The sequence below is a fragment of the Cervus canadensis genome, chromosome 26 (genome assembly GCF_019320065.1).
Source record: "Cervus canadensis isolate Bull #8, Minnesota chromosome 26, ASM1932006v1, whole genome shotgun sequence".
Taxonomy (NCBI): domain Eukaryota; kingdom Metazoa; phylum Chordata; class Mammalia; order Artiodactyla; family Cervidae; genus Cervus; species Cervus canadensis.
The window spans coordinates 51267338-51274530 of record NC_057411.1 but is presented as its reverse complement, the minus strand read 5'-3'; the positions used below and the strand labels follow the sequence as shown (position 1 = coordinate 51274530).

General features: G+C 63.2%; 1 protein-coding gene across 2 annotated transcripts in view; it reads left to right on the top strand.

The window, feature by feature from the left end:
* Positions 1 to 4905: 4905 nt before the first annotated feature.
* SH3BP2 (SH3 domain binding protein 2) overlaps positions 4906 to 7193 on the top strand; it is a 35835-nt gene continuing 33547 nt past the window's right edge. Inside the window, exon 1 of one of the 2 annotated variants that reach the window (XM_043447990.1) lies at positions 4906 to 5032. The gene's annotated coding sequence lies outside the window, so the exon portion shown is untranslated. The remainder of the gene's footprint in view (positions 5033 to 7193) is intronic. The other variant, XM_043447991.1, reaches the window with a different exon arrangement.

The window sequence follows — 7193 nt, the reverse complement described above, 5'->3', positions numbered from 1 at the left end:
TCAAGTTCCAAATCAGGCACCGGGGGCTGCGGGCAGGCCTGTTTGGATGTAAAAATAGAAACACCCGTGTCTGCGTGGGCTGGCCTCCTCCACCCACGGGGGTTGGGGGCTGGTGTTCTGAAATAGATCTTGCTAATGGGACTGCCTGACCCTGTTCAGGAGAAAATTTACCCAAACAGACCTCTCGGAGAGCGGAGGCTACTGCTGATCCGCGCAGGGGATGCTCTTGGGGGCCGCTGTCAAGGTTCAGCCCAGCGGGCGGCGGGCCGGGTCAGGGGCGGGGGGCACTGGCCGGCCCTCGAGCTGGCATCATAGCCCAGACTCATTTTCCTCCTGCCCCAGGCTGTGTGGAGGCTTTGCCCCTGCCTGGGAGACCCCTCCCAGGTCATTAGGCCCAGCTCAGGACCCCCACCCCGACTGATGGGCCGTGGACGCTGACCCACACTCTCAGGCCAGGCCTGCTCTGGGCAGGAGGGCAGGGTGGTGGGCGAGGGGGTGCAGGCCCTGTCCTCTCAGGGCTTGCAGTGGGCCACCTGGCCGGAAGACCGCCTGGCCACCACCCACCAAGGGCAGCCCCCAAGCAGGACCCTGTCCTGGGGCCCAGAACTGACCGAGAGGGCCCAGTCCCGGGGGGTGGGGGGGTGGGGGCAGTGAAAGGCCGCTGTGAAAAAGTACAGGAGTTCTGTGCAGTGTGGTGGGTGGGCACCCGGGCAGGCAGGCGTGCGGGGGGACCTGGAGGGCTCCTGTGGCGGGGGAGCCTGAGCTGACTCTCAGGAGTGATGGGGAGGGGCGGGGGGTGCAGAGACCAGCTCAGGAACTCTCGCTCACCTCTAGCCCGGCACGCCGGCGTCCCGAGAGCCACCCGCCACCGCCCCCTCTCTGGTCCTCGCGCCCGCTCTGCCGCTCCCCGCTTGGTTCCAGCAAAGACACAGGACGCCCACCGGGGCTGGGCCTGCGGTTCAGAGGGACCTCTGTTGAGAGGTCCAGCGGCGCAGCCCCGGCCCTGGCCCTGGCCCAGAGCGGCCTGCCGAGGGGCTCAGAGCACCTGCTCCCCACAGCCAGCCTGGGGAGGAGCAGCTGGGAACACCCTGAGTGTGGGCCCTGGGGCTGGGATGGGCCAGAAGGCTGAAGCTTCCAGGGTCCTTGGGACACGGGGGCCAGCTGGGCAGCTCTGCCTAAACCTGCTGTTTCTTTTGGGGCTGCCCCTTGAGGCCTTGGTCTGTTCATTCACCAGCCGCTTAGCGAGCATCTATTCCGTGCCCGGAAGGCACCGGTGCCCTGGGGACGCAGCCACAACAAGTACAAAGATGCGTGGGTACAAAGCAGGGTGGGGGGGAGGGGCAGGAGGGCAGTGGACAGCCTTAGAAAGAGAAGCGAGGGGTGTCTAACGACATGATAGTGAAACACAGGAGTCGGGTCGCAGCGATCCAGGAGCGGGGAGCAGGAAGTCCGGAGGCCCCTAGGCGGGAACCAGAGAGGGAAGGGCAGAACTATGCGGCCATATGCCCCTGGGGAGGGCTCAGGGCCCAGCGCGGGGAGGTGACATGAGCGGACATGGGGTTTCACGCTGCTAGTGTGACCGTAGACACCGCCAGGCTGGGCCAGGAGCCAGGGAGATCAGGGGCGGGGAAAGGGCAGGATTCGGGGTGCACTTTGCAGATAGAGCCGCCAGGACTGCTAGACAGACGGCTGGCCAGGATGACTCAGAGGTTGCTGAGAAGGAGAGGCTGGGGAAATGAGGTGCTTAAGGATCTGTTAAGCCTGTGATGTTTAGAGGCACCAGGGAGAGCCGGTGGGTGGGCCGTGGGCCGTGAGCCTGAGTGTGCAGTTGGCATGGAGGCCAGTGGTGACTCGGCCTGGTCAGGGCTCACCAGGTGCTGCATACAGCCCGGGGCTTTTGGGGAGGCGATGAGCCCTAGACCGGCAGCAGCCTGTGACCTTCCTGTCACGATCTTAGCAGGGTCCTATCCCCCACCTCCAGCCGCCTCTGGATGTGCTGGGCCCTGGCACCGCCCACCAACTCAGTACCCTAGTGGTGGGCGTGGCAGGCGGCAGGTCCAGCTCTTGGGCAGTTGTCCCGAGAATCTGGTTCAAGTGTCACCTGTCTGCCTTTAGGCTGGGCCTGCTCTGCAGAGACCCTCCACACCTCAGCCAGGGGTCCTTGCCTCACCTCTGCTCACCTACCTGCATGCCCTCCCCCAGAGATGAGACCCTCCTCCTCACCCACACCAGTCCTGCCAGCTCCAGTGGGAACCCCTGGGTGCCTAGCTCCCCCTGCCTCTGCCCCCTGTAGTCTGCAATTCTTGACTCAGACTGCACTGAGCTGCCCTCAGGTCCTAACCAGCGTCCCCTTCCCCCACCAGGGCTGGGGCTGGGCTAGGGAGGCGGGCAAGAACCACGTATTGTGAGTTGTCGGGTTTTCTCCAAAGAGGCAGCTGGACTTGCATTCCCATTTGGAGGTGGACTTGCATCCTTGGGTGCTGACACTCCGGGGCACCTGGTCTGTCCACACTGTCTGCAGTGACGCTGATGGTGAGGCCTCTTCATCCTCTGCCCCATCTCCCTGGAGCTTGGCATCTGAAGCCAGCCCCTGCCTGCCCTGCGCTGTGGCTGGGCTCTGGCTGGAGGCACTGACGTCCGGCTTCGCTCCACTCTGTCCTGGGCTCTGCCCCCTTCCCCGGCCACCCACCCCAGGACACAGTGGCACGGTGAAGTCTGCTCACGTGTGTCTCAGCCACAGCCTGGGGAATTCCCAGCAGCATCTCGGGTACCCAAAGTCCCCTGCGCAGGGTCTGCTGGACCAGGCCCCAGGGAGCATGTGTGTCCAGCCTCGAGGCAGTGAGCACTCTGTCAGGGACTCCCCCGGCCTCTTCTACAGAAAGCCCTTTTCCAGGAGTGAGGGGACCACGTGGGGTGCTAGTGGTGAGCCCGGCCACCTCCATGACAGCCTCTGTGGGCCGGGAGGACAGGGAAGCGGGGTCTCTGTGGTCCGAGTCCAGCCCTGAGGCTGGGCCAGGCTGAGCGAGTGTCTGTCAACCCTGGGGGCTGAAGGGCTGGGGTGTGGGAAGTTCTGCCCGCTCCCATCTTCCAACAGAACTCCCTGGTCACCTCTCCAGCAGACGGGCCCCTCCTGGTCTCACAGAAGAAGAAACTGAGGCCCTGCTGACTGGGTACTCCCCCGCCTCCAGCTGCCCCTCCTGGCGATGTGTCCTGCGCTGCTCCCCCTCGGTCCTGGTTTTTCCCCCAGTGGGCACAGCCTCTTGGTTCCAGCCTTTCCCACTTCCCCCCACTCAGTTATCGCCTCTGACTCCAAGCGTGCTCTGTAGCCAAGGACAGTCTTTCTGGGGCCTGGACCCATTCGCTGCTCTGGGACAGGTGGATAGTGACAGGGCCCACGTTCTGTCCAGTTGCCAGCTCTGAGCACCCCCACAGCATGGGTATGCCTCCTCCAGGCTCCGAGGGACCTCAGCCTCAGCAATGACCACATCCAGTCCCTGGCTGTCCCCTGCCCTGCCTGGTTCGGGGTAGCTGGCCCAGCCCCTGCCATGGCTGCCCTGCTGGACACTGGCCGTTGGTGCCCAGTGCAGCACGGAGGGGCAGGCCTGGGCCTCCCCCGTGGACAGGGTTCGGCCTCTGCGGGCTGGCCTTCTGTTCTCCCCTCCAGTCCCTTTAGCCCCTGGCCAGACCCTGTCCTTCCCCTGCTCACAGCTTCCTAAGCTCTGGGACCAGGGACCCCCACCCCCCACCCCCCAGCCTCATCATGTCTGAGCCATGAACCCCTGCCCTGCCTAGGAAGGCTCTATTCCCCATAAGCCTGCTGGCCTTGCTTCCTCTCCCAAGAACACATGCACTCTCTATCTATACCGCCCCTTGGGGCTCCTCTCAGGAAGTCATCTCCCAGAAAACCCCTTTCCCTACAAGATCTGACAAGCTCCCTTTCGCCTAGGCCCTCTCCCCTTAAACAGGGTAATCTTGGTCTAAAACCGGGTTTGTGTCTCCTGTACCCCCATGGTTGTGAGGAAGGGCCTTGGTTGGGAGCCTCCCAGAGGTAAAATATGAAGTACCCTGTTTTCTGGGCCTCCCAATCCTGGAACAAGACCCCTGGATCCTAGGAGTCCAGACCCGCTACAAGGTTTGTGTCCTGGCTTGGAAGTGACTGAAAAGTGCCCTTCCAGAGTCTTCTGGAACAAGGGCAAGATTCCAGAGGTTCGGTTCCCAGCAAGCCCTCTTCTGCCCCGTGGGGGAGCCAGGTAGGGGGTAAGGGGTCACGACGGGTCCTTGCCCCTGGCCTCCTGACCTGAGTCGACCGCTCCTCCTCCTGCAGGATCAGGATCAGTGGGTTGGCGGGGAGGGGGCAGCGCCGTCCCCAGTGGAGCCACGAGGGGCCCCTGGGCAGGACACACACGTGCATTTACTGCGCATCTGTTGTGTGAGGTGCGGGGATGGCGTCCACACCCGCAGCCAACCCCGCAGCCTTCTCGCCTCGGGACCAGGAGTGGTTAGCCCGGGAGTTCCCGGGCTCTGAGGTCCTGACCTGCACCCAACCTCGAACTCGGAGACCCGCTAGCTGCGCACGGAGACCTCCAGACTGCAAAAGGAGTCGGTGGGGTGGGCCCGGAGAGCCAGCGGAGGCGGGGCCAAGATCGCGGAGAGGGGAGTAAAGGCGAGCAGTAGACCGGCCGGAGTCTGGGGAGGTGGCGCTGGGTGAAGGTAGGGCCAGGTAGAGGGGCGGGGCCGGGAGGACAGGGACGGGGCGGGGCCAGATCAAAGGGACACGAGTAAGGGGAGGGGCCATGCAGAAGGGGCGGGGCCGGGAAGACTGGGACCGGGCGAGGAGCCTGAGGGGGCGGGGCGGGGCCAGATCAAAGGGGCGGGTACAACCCGGGGGCGGGGCCAGACAGAGGGGGCGGGCAGAGCTCCTGGCCGGATCCAGCTCGTGGCTACCCGCCCGACGGGCGGGAGCGCCTGGCGGCTGACCCGGGAGCCGCTGCAGGCACGCAGGGCCCGCCGGCTGGGAGCAGAGCCTCGGCAGGTAAGGCACGGCGGCGGGGCGCGGGCGGGGCGCGATCGAGTCCCCCGGGCTAGCTGGAGAGTCTTCGGGACTGGGGTTCTAGCCAGAGGGCGGGCGGGGGCCGGTCAGCTCCAGCGCGCGCCATGCCCGGCGACCGGCGCCACACTGCCCGAGAAAGCGCGCGAGTTCGGGGTGCGCAGGGTGCACCCTGGAGGCCTAGGAGCGGGGGCCGGGGCGTCGCGTCTGCTCCGCGTCCCCCTCGTTCCTCTGGCCCCCGCTTCCCCAGACCCCTGGGGCTCACGGACCGCCGCAGGTCTGTATTACACGACCCATCAGACCCGGCCTCCGAAGGCCCCGGGCGGCGAGTTTGCGCCCACCTCCTCCCGGTAATCCAAACTTCTCCTTCCCTTGGCACGCGCAGCGAAGGGTGGAGAAAAGCTGCCCGCTGGAGCTGACTCACACTGAAGTGTGAGTGACTGATAGCCCCGTGGCTCTGGGGGTGTCTGCGAGTCGTATTCTGGGGAACAGTGAGTGTCAGAGAGCTGGAGGTTGAGGACGGCCTTCCTTCCACATGTGGGCCCGGCCCCGCCCAGCAGCCCGGCTGTTTGCTGCTGCTCTGGGCCTCGCCTGCCTCTGGTGAAGCGTTGACAGTGGCTTCCACTGCGGGTGTTGCTTGGGCCTGAACCCTGCAGCAGCGTGCGGCCCGGGGCCCACTCCCTCTGCGTCCCTGCTGGAGCCCCAGTGCCTGACATCCTCTCTCTCTGCCTCAGTTTGCCCATCTGTCAGCACCCGTGAGGTCCGTGCCAGCTGGCCAGGTGGCCGTGCTGAGTAAAGAGCCACTCCTAAATGGCCCTGGCTTCAGGCAAGAGCTCTGTATGGACGAGGGGCATGTGATCTTGCTAACGAGGCTGTAATCAGGCCCCAGCAAAAAGGGGGCTCAGGAAATGTTATCTGCCGTGATGGAGATGATAAAATGTGTAGAATTTTTTCCTGACAGTCTGACAGCCAAGGAGGCAGGGAAGTTCTGGAGTCAGGGTAGGTTTCTAGGATGGAGATGATAAAATGTGTAGAATTTTTTCCTGACAGTCTGACAGCCAAGGAGGCAGGGAAGTTCTGGAGTCAGGGTAGGTTTCTAGGATGGAGATGATAAAATGTGTAGAATTTTTTCCTGACAGTCTGACAGCCAAGGAGGCAGGGAAGTTCTGGAGTCAGGGTAGGTTTCTAGGATGGAGATGATAAAATGTGTAGAATTTTTTCCTGACAGTCTGACAGCCAAGGAGGCAGGGAAGTTCTGGAGTCAGGGTAGGTTTCTAGGATGGAGATGATAAAATGTGTAGAATTTTTTCCTGACAGTCTGACAGCCAAGGAGGCAGGGAAGTTCTGGAGTCAGGGTAGGTTTCTAGGATGGAGATGATAAAATGTGTAGAATTTTTTCCTGACAGTCTGACAGCCAAGGAGGCAGGGAAGTTCTGGAGTCAGGGTAGGTTTCTAGGATTATGTTTAGCCCAGCAGTGAATGAGTGTGACCCTGGATCAGTCCCCTGCCCTCTCTGGCCCAGGCTCCTGAGACTGGAGGTGGGGCCTGGGATCCGTTACCTTCTGGCCTTCATCCCACCGTCTCCAGCACTGCGGGCAGGCCAGGGGGCCAGCATGGGGGCTCTAGTGTGAGAGCTCTGTCAAATTCCTCTCCCTTCCACTCTATTAGTTGGCTCTGTGCCCCGTGTTGGGGCGCACCCTGGCCAGAGGAGTAGGCAGGACAGAGGAGTAGGTGGCCCATACTCATCCCTGGTAGTCAGCTGGAAAGAGGGGCGCTGGCAGAGGGTCTGCCCTTTTTGGGGAGCCTCTCAGGCCTGCAGAGTCAGGGAGGAGCCCACCAAGGAGGCCAGCTTAGGAGAGACAGGAGGGTAGGTGACTCCAAACCTCCCTTGGCCCTTTCTGTTCACGTGGACAGAAAACAGTGAGGTGCTGAGTCAGCCCCCGATGTCCCTCCCCCAACATGGAACCCGGCAAGCTTGCAGGCTGACATATGGGAGGCCTAGGGGGCACAGAGAGACATGCAGAGGGGCTGGGTCCTGGCTTCCAATTTGGCTGCCACTCTTTACCAGCTGTGTGGTCTTGGCCAGGAGGCGTCACCCTGCTGAGCCTCGGTTTCCTCATTTGTAAAAGGGGGGTAGTGAACCGCT